General features: G+C 32.1%; 1 long non-coding RNA gene across 1 annotated transcript; it reads right to left on the bottom strand.

Annotated features, from left to right (window-relative positions):
• Nucleotides 1–256: 256 nt before the first annotated feature.
• On the bottom strand, nt 257–7,512 carry LOC140769532 (uncharacterized). Its single transcript, XR_012105922.1, has 2 exons — nt 633–7,512; nt 257–540 (listed from the first exon to the last, which is right to left on the bottom strand). It is a non-coding gene; the product is annotated as an uncharacterized lncRNA (long non-coding RNA).
• Between the last annotated feature and the right edge of the window lie 7,883 nt (nt 7,513–15,395).

Below are 15,395 nucleotides of genomic sequence, written 5' to 3'. Positions count from 1 at the left end.
TTCTCTTACAATAACATTAATTGAGACTCTTCCACAGATGAAGGCCGAACAATTTCAATTTCAAGGACACCAATGGATGTTTCAAGTGTGAATTATAACAGTTTAAAGTATTGGATCTTGCTCCCTTTTACCGATGATTCAGCCATTTCATGGACCCCAAAACACATATAGCAAATCAGAGAATAAACAATTGAGGGTGATCACAATAATGCTATTTTTCTAATATGATGATGACTGCAAGTACTCTCTCTCTCTCTCTCTCTCTCTCTCTCTCTCTCTCTCTCTCTCTCTCTCTCTCTTTCTATTAGAAGGATCAATAACTCTGCACCACATGCTCTGTCCAACATAAAGAAATGGACTCAATCCAAACTGCAACTACTTCTTCACATGATTGCAATCATCCACCACAAACATCAGCATCTTCCCATGCAACTCTCATCAAATCCCAAGCCGATCAAGCTTGAATAATAACAGAAAAAAGAAGAACCTGGAGCACCAAGAAGGTTCTTTCTGTGTGCCTTGAAGACAACTTAGACAATCCTATGAGATTTTAAAAAACAGTAAACAGCAAGGAGAAACGGAAAGAGAAAATCATTGGAGGCTTATAAAATTCTAATGTTGAAATGCCTCACTGTATGTGTCAGGAAAGGGCCATAACTCCACAAGATCTACTCCACATGCCTAGGTTGATTGATCAGCACATCCTTCCAGCCCAGCAGCAAGAAACAATCCGGCAAGCAGCAACTGGTTCTTACTGCATATGCATGCAAAGCTCACTTGGACTTGGTCCCACTTCACAAGTCATAACATGATGGAAGCATATGCGTCAAGAAATAATAGACCTAGATTGGAGAAGGCTCCATGCATGTGGACAACTTGTGGCAATTATTCTGTACCTTAAACCTACATTCAGGGCACCAGTACGTCGGGAATAGATAGACCTTAGTAATCTAAAAACCTTCAACAGTTCTCAAACGTACGTTAGTTTTTGATCATTCAATGACAAATCCGTGAACGAAAAATACATGTATTTATGATGTAGTTACTTTAGATTTCATGTTTATTTTATAAAGCACGTATAACTTAGGATTGTATCTCCAGCAGATTTCATTCTAGGTTCAAGATAGGCAGTTTATTAGTAAACGATTTTAATGGAGATTGTTCAAACAGTGACACAAAAGCCTAGTATCAACTGCAGGTTGTGAACACTACTGGAATAGCTTACGAATGATAATCTAAAGCTGTTTGGCCTTGGAGCACCATTCGAAGACCATTCGAATTTGGAATGCAGAATCCTAGAGGAGATGTCAAGAACATTTGAATGGTGGTGCGGGCGTTTGAATGATAACATTATTTTACTTATTTATTTTTTAAGTTAAATATAATTTATCCCATGCATTTACACTCAAAATTATTTTACTCTTATTAATTTCAAAAAGTCTCAAATCAGTTTTTATGTTTTAAAAAGTCTGAAACTAGTTACTATACTTACGAGTAAAGTAAGAGCATTAGTTTTTCCATCCAAATTAGCGGAGTACACTTAAAAAATTTTAAAAATTAATTGGAGGGTTGAATTCCCTTCATTTTTTTATTTTTTATGCACAAAAATGTCCTCCACTTGTTATACAAGCATTTCTTTCTCTTTAAAGAATACTCATATGTTTTGTTTTCTTATTTTTTAAATTGTGCTAACTATATAATAAATTTTATTAAATTTGGGTTTTTATGAAGTTTAATAATTAGATTACATCTAGGAATAAGACAAATAAAGTTTAAAAAAATTAGATAAAAAAACCATCTATTGCCTAATAATCAACGGAGACATTTTAGTCACTTGGGGGTGCTTCATTAACTTTGTCAGAAAAAGTGACGATTTTACTTTAGTCATAAGTGCATAGATTGGTTTGAGATTTTTTAAAGTACAGGAGGATAAAATAATTTTGGACATAAGTATAGAAAATAAAATGTATTTAATCTTTGTTTTTTTTGTTAACCCAATTATCTATGGGTCTCCTCTGGCTATAATTAGGGATTTGTTGACATTTAATACTGACCTCTTCATATCGGAGGACATCAATCGAAGAGTAATCTATTACAAGGAGTAATTAGGCATGTAAGGCTAGTGAGAAAAAGCATCTTCAATCAGTAGCATTGGGGGTTTAGCAGTAAGGATTGTATGTGTCTTATATCAACAATTTATTTTGCAATAAATTGATTCGTGTTTTATCGAATCCATGACATTTTTTCTGTCTAGAGAGGTTTTTCCATGTAAAAGTGCCATGTTAGCGTATGCTTTGAGTATGATCTAGTTTCTTTACTTGATTAAATTCATGTTTAATGTGATAGATCTCTAAGTGTGCTTGCTTCTTCTCCCCTCTTTTTTTTTTCCTTTCTCTTTTTCCCTCCTTCCACACTCATAGCCCCTCTCTTTCCCCTTTTTTCGTCTCCCCACACCGGAGAGCCACCAGAAGACACTGACCCCGTGGATCGACTTGTTTGAATATATTTAATTTTAGTTTAATTAAAGATTTATTATTTTCCACCCGCTTCTCATTCTCACAATTTTCATAAATTAAACTGTAGCCTAAAAGTGCCGTTACTAAATGTTCCTAATGGAATAAGCTCTAATTAGAGTTTAGCATGGTCCATTATAATATTGGTTAAATCAATTTTAATAAATGAACTAGTAGTCTGAGTGTCTTTGTATTAATTGTTCATATCAGAGAATTAATACAAATCAGTGTATTGAAATCATATTAGAGATTTTTTTATTTGATGAAGTTAATTAAATGTTTTATATTTGATTTACTTTAAATCAATAATAATTAGTGGAGCAATAATTTGAGGTAAATTATTATAAATTACTTTTAATAATGTGTTGGACCTTAGTACAGCTGTGCCATATCTACATGATTAATAAATATAAAAATTTCTAGGTGGATTTACCTAGCCCTATAATGGTTGTCAGTAGGATTATTTAATTAATTAGTGGTAAGTAAGTTGTGCTTATACTTTTTATTTCTTTTATTATTGAGGTAGACTTTATACCATACAAAGATGACTTTATGGCATAGTTGTAATCAATTATTTGGAAAGCGATACGAAGAAAGTAAAACTTTCGTAGTCTAAGAGTAGTGCAGACAATACAATGTCTTACCTTATGACATCATTACATTCATATCATACATATGCATATATTTGTTTACTATTATTAATACAAGTAGTACAAGTTAACTTTACTTGTTATGCAACATAATTTCATTTATCATAATTCTATGCATATCTACAAGCATGGTTATATATGATAACATGTAATATACAATAATAATGTGTGTTTCATTATGCTTATTTATGCCTTATAATATTATACCGTTAACACACGTGCACTATCATGAATGGAGTGACTTGCATATCTCAATGACTCATCCTTGAGCGATGGCTCATGCTTTTTTTTTTTTTATGGTGGTGCAATGATGTGGAGTCAATAGCTCAGATGCTAGTATTTATGTGCGATATTGACTTATGTGATATAGGCTTATAATTAAAATTCTCAGTCTACGGTGACAGACTATCGATCATGTTGTTCGTCGAACGATAGGCAGGTGAATTACCGGTAGGGTCTACTCTCCCTTGGGGTTGTTTGTGTGGTCGAGTGTGAGTATTGATGTGACAATTAAGTGTGGCTCTACGTAAGCATAAGTTAAAATCTTGATAGTATAAAATGATATATATCATGTTGTATAGCGTTGATATGGCCTATAGGCATAGCTCAGTGTGAGCTTTAGTTTCAGGACATGATAGCCCCGATTGATATATGTCATATTATAGATTGCTAATATGTGTGCGCATTAGATATGAATATGATGAGTATATGCTACTAATGTATTGATTGTGATCATGATGAGTATATTCATATTTACTACATTGTTGTATCTTTATTTACACTACTTTTAAACTGTACAAGTGGATACTTATTGGATTTTATACTCACTACCTTTTGGTAAAAGTATTTTTATATTAGTGGATGATCCTGAGTCTTTGGAGGAGCTAGAAGGATAGTTGGTAGTGTTTATGTCTTATTTCTATTCTTATATATTTTAGTAAGAATTGTTGTAACCCCTAGGCGGATAGTTGTATGAATATGTATTTTGAGGTTTGTTGTAGCCTGTGATACTTTGAGCTTATTTTGCTTATATCATTTGTAGAAATATCAGGCTTTTATCTGATATATTATGTAGAAACACGAACTAATAGGTCACGTAGAAACCATCTATTGGAGATGGGTGTTACAGTTTTGATATATTTCTGCATTGAGATCCATATCTAGTTAGTTCTCTAGGAATTTTCATCAACAAATGCTGATCATTGTATCTAGTAGTAATTTCTTGTTACTTCTTTAACTAGAACTTATATTTCTATCACGTTAGGACTCTTACTATTTTTCAGTGAAATATGATTCCTGTATTTTGGTAGATATTGATGTTATTTGGCTTGGCTTTTGCTATCGTGAGTGGATGAAGAACAAACAAAATTATGTTTCCATCTTTAATGATTCAAGCAAAAATTAGAATTAACGTGGGATACTTAGATATCATGTTGCAGATTCACTTCACATTATATTCAAATCGAAATATAATTTAGATGAAATCATGAAAACAAGGAAGAAATACCTTAGATAGATGAAGAATATGCAAATCCAAGCCAAAAAGTAGGCAAAATCTTGAAGTCAACGTTTTGAGATTCCAATGACTAAGATGGGAAATTGTTTGGAGTGAAAATATAGGAACTCAGACTAGTTTTTGTCTCGACCTGACAACAGTGTTCTAAGGAGCAAGAGTGTCATCTGGATGGAGCTAGGGCACTTAATCCTATGGGGTAATTTGTTCAAACCCTAATTCAAAACTAAATTTTTAGAAAAGCTTTCCAATTATGATCTAAACCTCAAAAATCTGAATCACAGTCATCTCGAGGCCTTTATAACATCCAAGCAATCAAACTTAAGGCCAAAAATGTAATATTCATAGTATCCAAGTATATTAAGAAAAATCTGATACCTGATAGTATAGTTTCTAGTTTTTGCTAATTTCATACTTTTCAATTCAATCAAAGATACATTAACGCAAATAGATATATGTTAAACTCTAATTAGTGATATCAAATTTATTAAGCATTCAGAGATCAAGCACTTTCTTATTATGCATGATACTAAGTACTGATTTTGCAAAAAATCATATTATATGCTAATTTGTTAACATAGATCAACATATGATCAATGCTAGAAGTCAAATCAACCTATAAAACATGCTTGGAGATATTTTAGGTATCCAATGGTGGCTTCACACTTATAAGGTAATTATTTTCACAAACCCCTTAACAAAGCTACATACATAATTTTCAAATTGATTGTTGTCTTCTCTTTTTTTTTCCTTTTCCTTTTGATTTAGAATAGAGAACATAGATCTATGAGGAGTATGCAAATCCAAGCCAAGAAAATAAGCAAAATCTTGAAGTTAATGTTCCGAGGATTGAACAGTTAAGATGAGAAATTGTTTCGAGTATGCAAGAGCAAATGCCAAATTCATGGACAAAAACATATTTATCTGAGTTGTATAAATTAGATCCATATATACGATCAAATCGCATAGCTTATGAAAGATCAGATTGTGTGAAGAAATTAAGTCAGAATGTAACATCCTGGTGAAAAAAAATTGAACGTGCACGTGATCAGCACGTGTGTTAAACTAAAGGGCGCACACGTGTAGAGAACATGCCCCCCTTTCCTCTCTCCCTCCTTTTCTTCTTCTCTCTTTCCTTCTTTTTCCTCACCAGCAGCCCGTTTTCCCGTTTCTCTGCATGCCTTGCCAAAGAGTAGCCAGTGGACTCCAACCCCATGGATTGAAGCATCGGAGCTCCCCCATTCATCATGTAAGTTTAATTTAAAATTTGTTAGTTAATTTACATTTCCTCATCTTCTCTCGCTTCTCTTGATTTCATTGGATTGGCTGACCGACAACCTCGTACCTCGCCGCTCTGATTTGAGAAGCTTTCTTTCACCATCTTTATGCTGAGGGTGCGGGCCTTCTAGTGCCTTGATGGAGGCTACACGTGGTAGCCTCCCCTTAGCGATTTTTGAGTTGGTTGCCAGCCATCCCCATCGGCGTCGCCCTTTCCCAAACGGTTATAAAGCTTCCCCTCGCGTGGATACCCTCATTGTCGAAGCTGTCAGGTAACCCATCCTTGGCTACCTCTAGCGAGTGGACTCCCTCTCGACTAGTCTCCCATATCTCGATTGGGTTCTTGCCCGTCTGAAGGTGGTCTTTGGTTTCACCGCCATCCTCCATTGGTGGGTGCCTTCCTCCGCCGATGGGGTGTCGATCGAGATGATGGCCTAAGCTGCCAACAGAGGTGACCATCGACAACCCTCTTTCCTTCTTCCAATCGAGGTGAGGAAGGAGGGGTGGAGTGTTTCGGGTTGGGTTGCATGCAGCCCAACTCGAGTTTTGTGGTGTGGCTGGGTTGCTTATGGTAGGTTGAGCTGCAAGCAGCCTAGCTTAAACCTATTGTGAGTTGGGGAACAGCCCAACCCAAGTGGCTTCATAGATAGTTTGGGCTTGGGGCCCAACCTTGGTAAGTTTATTATTGTTTTTGGGTTAGTTGCAGCCTAGCCCATTTTTTTAGGCCTTGGGCTGACCCAAAGGGATTAATTACTCTTTAATATATTTTTAAGTTACTTTAATCATTTTGTTTAGTTAATCATATCAAATTTGAGCCTTAATAATCATTTTTGGAGGACAACTTATTAGTTATAATATAATTGTTATGAATTAATTTTTAATGATTTAGACTGTGGCCTGAGAGTGCCGTTACTAATTACTCCTAATAAGGAATAAGTTCTAATTGGATATTAGCATGATTAATTATAATATTAGTTAAATTAATTTTAGCAAATGAGTAATCTAGGTGAATCTGTATTAATTGCTCCTATTGGAGAATTAATACAAATTAATGTGGGAAAATTATTTTAAGCAGGTTGCATTATTTATCAAAGAAGATTAATTAAATGTTGCCTATGTAATTTACTTTAAATCGATAATAATTAGTAGAACGAAAATTCACGATAAATTATTTTAAATTACTTTTAATAACATGTCAAGCATTGGTGCAGCTATGCCGACTCTACCTAATTAATAAATATATAAATTCTTAGATGGACCTACCTAAACCTATAATGAACGTTATTAGGACTATTTAATTAATTATTATAAGGAATGTTGTGCCCATAAATTATTTATTTTCATGATAAATTATTTTAAATTACTTTTAATAACGTATCAAGCGTTGGTGCAGCTATGCCAACTCTACCTGATTAATAAATATATGAATTCTTAGATGGACCTACTCAAACCTATAATAAACGTTAGTAGGCCTATTTAATTAATTGTTATAAGGAATATTGTGCCCATATATATATATATATATCAAACATGATCAAAATAATGCGTCCATATGATAGCCTGCCATATCCATAACTATAGCTCACATGTATTAGTAACAAAAAATATGTTATGCCTCGTATCAAACTATCAAATCTTTCATTTCAGGGTCATGCATAACCACAATGTGAACAACACTAGAAAGCTCACATCAAGCAACACCCATCGAAGAGGGAGGATATCTGGCGTTAGTATCGTCCACCCATTATTAAGAGAATAATTGACTAATTGGCTGCCACCTCGCAGACTAAGGATCTCAGTCATAGGCCTATTACCATCACATGAGCCAACTTGTCACACCCCGCCTAGAGACATGATATGCCATGTAGTCCGAGAAAAACCAAAAGACATGAAGCCAATGAAAATAAAATTTATTATAATTGGAATAAAGTCAAATATTTTAATTTAAAATTAATCTAACTAAAATAATATTTAAATAATTCATAAGGCAATATTTGACATGAAAAGAAAATCTAAATAACTAAAACTAATCCATAGACTCCTAATGTGGAGGATTTCAATCTTGAGCTTGGTCTCTAAAGTCCAACTTTAAATTATTCTAATTAGATCCTTAAAAAATAGATGTTTAATGAATTCGACGTTTAGCAAGTAATCTCACTCTATCTATGAATATATTTAACGACAGAAAAATCAAGTGATAAATATAATATAGTGCACAATGAATGATAACTTATATATAACAATTTTCTCAAAATAAATATATATTTTTTAGAATTTTTCCAAAATGCATGAATTATGAATATTGCAATAACTTGCAAATCTGAAAAAATCACTCTGAAAACAGAATTTACAACTATTGAAATTAATATCTTGGATATCCAACAAAATTGATAAAATGCCATATTTTCTCTTTAATGGGTACTTTGATCCATGGCCATATCACATAATCTAGTCACCATCGGGATGACGCCTGAAATTTTTCTAAATAGCTGATCCATCTAGGGTCACAATAGGTACTCTATAGTACCTTACCAACTTTTTCAATAGCCGTTAAGTAAGATTAGAGTCACTGGGACAAAAATTCAAGAATATTTTCCTAATCCTGCTAGAGTCACTTGGTAGCATGTCGTTATATTACAAATTTTTTTTCTATGGACTTATCTCTCAAAATGGGTTCCATATGTCTCTTTCACTAGTATAATCCATACTGACTCAATCCAAGTCAAATCATGATCATATACTTCTAGATTCATAATTTTTATCAAGAATTTATTATAAATAAATTAAATAATGTATAGATGTCAATGCATTTAGTTCAACATGGGCCACAAAGCACTAGGCTCAGCACAGACGCCCTCACCCTGTGTTCATCGGTACTACGAAGTCTAACAACCCCTGTCTTTAAATCATAGTTTAAAATCATCTAGTGTCTAATTTTCGTATTCGATAGTGTCACACATGCACGAATCAGCATACATGATTCATGATAATTCCCTCATAGATGTAATGACCGTAAGTATTAACGAATATAAATATAAGTATTAGATAAACGTTGCCCCCTAACCTCAAACTGAGTGAGTAAAGAGACACTACTATATAACGATAAGTGAAAGTGACGTAGTGGTAACTATCATCATTATATACACATCATTGTTATCATACACCACGAATGCACTAAATAATCCATGCATAATTGTAAAATAGTAAATAAGCATAATATGCTGTTTAATAAATAATTGTATACACATGTATGACATGAATGTGATGAAGTCCTATAGTAAAATATCACTTTAGTATCTACACATGATACAAATTGGATTAGATCACATCATGAAGATATTGGGCTCGATAGATAAAGTCTTTATCTTTTAATTGATTTACTAAGACAAATCCAATTAAGTCATATAAGCCACTAAAATAAGTCTAATTAACTTATGTAAGCCTCTAAGGCAAGTCCTAGTTTGAGTCGTATAAGCTTTTATGGCTAGTTCAAGTCGTATAAGCCTTTAGGGCTAATCTGAGTAGAATTTATTGTACCCAACCTCTACATATATATATATAGAGGGGAGGAGCTTATTTGTTTATTAATCAAGCATCAAAACATTGAGAGTTAATTAAGTTTAGTTATTTTCTTTTTTTTATTATCGCATTTATCATTTTATTGTACCGTTAGATCGTCTTTAATTTTCTAGGAGTAGATCATAGTCATAGAACCTCTAAATTTTAAAATCCTAGCCACCACCTTTCTCTAATAGCCACCCTATTATAGGGCCATTCACCACCACCTTTAGCCGTCCACCACTTTCCAATGATTACTACAACGTCAGATATTTACTAATCTATTCCGTTTTGATCTTCCTCTATTATTTTATTTATATCTTTTAATCCCAACCAATGATTTAGGAGAAATTAGAGCTATTAGAATCCTAACTCACAAGGCTAGAACCACCTAAATTTTTATAATTTTCTTACCTCCGGATTGATCCAGATCTAAATTGTAACAACACGACTCCTAGAGTACTTAGGATTTACTTGCCTAATATTACTACTTTGTTAGTTGGTTCCTGTCTCTTGAGATCATCCTTATATAATAATGGATCTAGCAATAAGATGAATGCAATTGCAAAGTGAGTAGTTACCTACGTTGGAGCTTCAGAAATAAATTAAATTACATGCTAATACTAAAGTTATTTTAGGTCAGTTTATCTATCCATATTTGACACACTACAATAAGATAGAAAGTTGATTCGAACAGCTTAACAGAAAGACACTGATTTTAGCTCCATAAACAACTATAAAATAAAATGATCAAAATTAAGTGAAATTTTTTTTAAAGAAAATAAAAACCTTTAGCATAATCTAGCATCACCATATGTTGTGATTTAAAATACTAAAATTAATATTGAAACGCTAGTAAGTTAATTCTTGTTATAAGGACCACTATGCATAGTCTGCCATTATTATAAATAGTACATTAATGGCCCAAGTTAAATCAATTTTTAAATAAATATTTAAAATAAAAAAAAGCCATAACACCAACTCAAGAACTACTCCCGTTCACTTGTAGAATAAGAATAAGCTTATTCTATAATAAGCCACCTTATTCTGGTATTATAACTAAACATCTTACCTAATTCTAGTATAGTTTTCTACTATTCTCTTATCTTATTCCATGCAACTTTTCAAAAATAATTTAATAATAATTTATAATTACTATTTTGCCCCTAGATTAGATAACACTTAATTATACATCATCTTAGCTATAGTTGAGATTATCTCTCTCCACTATCTCTTCTATTAAATATCGGTCATCTCAGCTATAGTTTAGGTTTTCTCTTTCATCTATCTCTTTTTTTAAATATTAGTTGTCTCACCTACAATTGAGATTTTATTTTTTTCAAACTAATAAATTCTGTAAAAGGAAAATAAAAAATACGAAGCCCGCACACTTTTCCCATGATGCAGATTTATGACCTCACAATACACCGCAGCGCGAGTTTATAACCTCTCAATACACCGCAGTGCAGGTTTATAACCTCGTATTGTACTGCAGTGTAGGCTTATAACCATGTATTAACCCCCTAGTGCCTATTTATTTCTTCTAGTATGTGGTTATTTTATATTGAGTACGGGCTTATATCCTTGTATTACACAGCAGTTTGGACTTATGACTTTGCGTTACATCGCAATGCGGACTTATAATTTTGTATTAATTCGCGGTGCCTCTTTATCTACTGCATTGTTATTTTATATAAAGAGTGCGAAGTTATTTTTTTACAATTCAGACTTATAACCCTACATTACCTCGTAGATTATAGTTATTGGGTATATAGAGTATTTTAAATCACAGTTTTAATAAAAAATATTATTATTTTAGAAAAATACTATTTACTATCATTACTTTAACATATACTCAAAGATATATAGTTATTTGGAATAAAACATCACTAATTCCCAATACTCATTCATTATTTTTCAATACTTTAATATCAACTTTATGTCATACCAAATGTAATTATTACTCTTTATACTAATATTGAACTAAATATTATAATTAGTTATACTAGTATTACCCATCTTCTTCTGATATTAAAAATTAAATATTAATGCCTATTCCACTCTTATTCTACAAGTAACGGAGCTAAGTGACCGAAGAATTTATTCATAACAATTATAATAGTTATTTAATGATAACTCAAAATACCAACAATATTAATGATGTAAGGTATAATAAAAGAAAACTCCCTTACCTAGATAGATTAATTACAAAAAAGTATGTTTACCACTAATATAATATTTAGGATTAACAGTAGTAGTAGTAGTAATAGTAGTATAAACGAAACAACTAAGATAGCCTGGACTACCTAAAATAAAGGAGAACATGGCTTAATGCTGCTTAGTTCCAAATATTAGTTATAACAATAGCAGTAATAGACAAGAACTATTAAGTTGACTCCATACTATAGTACTGCTATAATAGTATAATATTGCTATAATAGTAATTGTCTCCATTAGTTTTATTAGTTTTATTAGTGTTATAAGAAGAGGTAGTTGGGCTGCAACACAACCAAAACCCACATAAAACCCACATAGGTTGTTGGGCCAAAGATGGCCCAACTCACTACTATTACGAAAATGAAGAGAAAATGATAACAGTGGGAAAGAAGCACATAAAGGAGAGAGAAAGAGAGGAACTCATCTGCTAGAGAAGGTGCTCATTGCAGGTCCCACATGGGTCCGACCAGGATATTGCTCTAGGGGTGTAGAGGGAGAGGTTGGCGAGAGAGGAAACGACTATGACTGACGATGAAGCCAAGAATCGGTGAAGAAACTGAGTCGTCTGACGGTGGTCTTGGTAGGGTCAATGAAAAGTTCAGTAGGAGGAGGGAGGTGGGAGATGATGGAGAAAGTAAAGAGAGGACTTCGTGTCGGTAGAAAGAGGCAGGTGAGAGCATATGGAGAAATTAAAGATGGGAGAGGGAGTGAATCATTTTTAGAGCCCTACTCCAACTAACGTCACACTTTTAAATTACAAATTTACCCTCATCTATAATACACAATATCTACAAGTTACATCAATATCATTTTTTTTCATTTACTAATCATTTAAACTTACTGTATATTTAGTTTTGCTAATAAGCTTTTAACCAAAATTCTACCATTGTTAAGGTATCCTCCGGACCTCTAAAATAAGTCAAACATTAAATTTTCTAAAATTAAAATTAAATAATAAAATATATTTATTGTTTAGATAATAATATATATTTTATTATTATTTAGAATATGTAAATATCCCAAATTATTATTATTTAATAATAAATAAATAAAAATAAAGCCAAGAGTGCGGTGCACTCCGATGCACCGAGCTCTATATTTATTATTTATTTAATATATATATATATTATATTTTAAATTACTTAATAAGTCTTCTTAATATTCTTATTTTTTAATAAAAAATATATGGTTAGAAAATTATAATTAATATTTTTTAAATAAAATTAATATTCAATAGTTTCAGAAGTAATTTAAATTAATAATTTTATAATGAAATGCATCGAGATGACATTACATTAAATAAAAATCAAAATTATATCACACAAAATAAATATTAAAATAAGCATTACATGTGAGGGGTGTATTAGGTCTTCTGATCAGATGGTTAATAGTCTTATCCCCTAGATGCTTTTCTCAATATAATAATTAGAATCTATTCATGTAAAATATAATAATCTATTAAATTTTATTAAATAACTGGGTTTATAAATATATATATATATATATATATATATATATATATATATATATATATATATATATAATTATGGTAACCTTATTCTAATTATATATTAGACATAAAAGAATCAGATATAAAATAAATAATTGAAAATACATGTACATAAAATAACTAAGTACAATTCAATTATTTGGCAATGACTACTTTTACTTAACCAGTCACTTAACCGGTCACTAGTTATACATAAAATAAATTTTATTAGTTTATATAAAAATAATTATCATAGCTTAGCATTTTATTTTATGGAAAATAATATTGATAACAGTAAGTGCTAGAAATGCATCATATATATATATATATATATATATATATATATAAAAGTATAGATGAACATTAATGGAAACTTATATAATTTGATTATTTTTAATAAACAACATACATTAATCTAATAATGATAATTAAGCTATAAATACCAAAATACTTATAATTACAATTAATTATATTTGTCCTAATGCTTAGCTAATAATTATATTAGTGAGTATATATACATCTTTAAACTAATTAACTTTTTATTTAAATTTAATGTAAATAAAATAAATAATTTAAAAGAAAAGAAAAGAAAAATTCCTATTATAATGCTGGCCTGTGCCCAGCAATGTCAGCGCTACAATGTTGTAGCCAGTAGAGAGGAGACCAAAGAGGGGAGAAAGGAAAGAAGAGGAAGATGAAAGAAGGAGAAAATAAGAAGATAAAAGAAAGAAAAGAGAAGAAGAAGATAAGAGCTAGGCTGGCGGAAGGGGCTCGGCAGCTCTGATTAGCCAGCGTTCGACCTCTCGCCAGCGGCTCAGTTTCGGCGAGAGAGAGAGAGAGAGAGAGAGAGAGAGAGAGAGAGAGAGGGTGGTGGAGGGCAGAGGATGCCGGTGGCGGTAGGGCCTGCCGTGCTAGCTAGCCGGGCAGTGACGCATGGCGCCTCCATGGCTTGCCACAGCAGGTGAGAAATTTCTCACCTAGTGGACTCAGCTTGGGCACATGGTCGGCCACCACGTGGCCGGTCGCGTCATGCCCAAATTAATTTTTAATTCTTTTTTTAAAGGCTAGGTTATTATATATGAGCATGTAAATATGTATCATCAATAATATATATATATGTAATCAATATTATTTCATGAATGAGCATATTATATTGTATCCTCAACCAAAATTATATCTTATGATGAAATCATAATATAAGATCATGTAATATAACAATATATGACATATAATAATCATGATCAAGTGATAATAGCCTCATCAATAATGATGGATGATGCATGCCAACCACTCGATAATTATATATGTCAATGTCAGATATAATCCACATATCTCAATATTACATTTATCAATCTCAACTCTAAATATTATTCATCATACTAGACCACGATACCCAGCCCAAACTTGATGCTTATCCTTTCATCATGTCACAAGCTCAGAGCATATCCTGCCATATGTTAAGGGTATATTTGAAGATAATTATACCATATATATGCTAAGGGTATCTTTGAAATAGTCACATCTTGTCATATACGCTAAAATTATCTCAGTAATAATTATACCCCGCCATACGCAAATGGTATAATAATAATAGTTGTACCCTCTCATATGCTAAGAGTACAACTATTAGCCATCACTATACTCTACTATACGCTAAGAGTATGTTTAGTACTAGCCTAGACTAGATACCATTCCAACCATCATATTACATATATATGATAGATCACATGCATGTATCCTTATGATTTTCTTATACATGATAGATCATATGCATCTATCCAATACTACAACAAGTCATGCATATTAGAAATTTATATGGTAAAGAAGCCAAAGAAAATATGACGCAATGCAATCTCCAACCGTATATCCATCACATGCCTACTCATGCTACAAATCAACTTGACCAATAAAATGTACACCAATCTATCTCTAATCATTTCTAAATCATCTACATACTCATGTCTGAGATCAACCTAAAAATTAAATAAAAAAATGTTCAATTATAATCATTTTTATATAAGATCATATACTCATGTTGGAGGCCAACATAGAGTGCATACATATAAATATATAATTGATGTAATCTTGATTTCAATAGGAAATATTTGGGTGTAAAGGAGAGTAGAAGAAAAAGAAGAAGATGGTCTTCCCTAAGGGTCTAGGGGGATAAGCCAGTT

Source organism: Typha angustifolia, chromosome 11, assembly GCF_048772165.1.
Source record: "Typha angustifolia cultivar Huaian chromosome 11, ASM4877216v1, whole genome shotgun sequence".
Taxonomy (NCBI): domain Eukaryota; kingdom Viridiplantae; phylum Streptophyta; class Magnoliopsida; order Poales; family Typhaceae; genus Typha; species Typha angustifolia.
The sequence above is the reverse complement of the archived record's forward strand: the minus strand, read 5'-3'. Positions and strand labels throughout refer to the sequence as shown.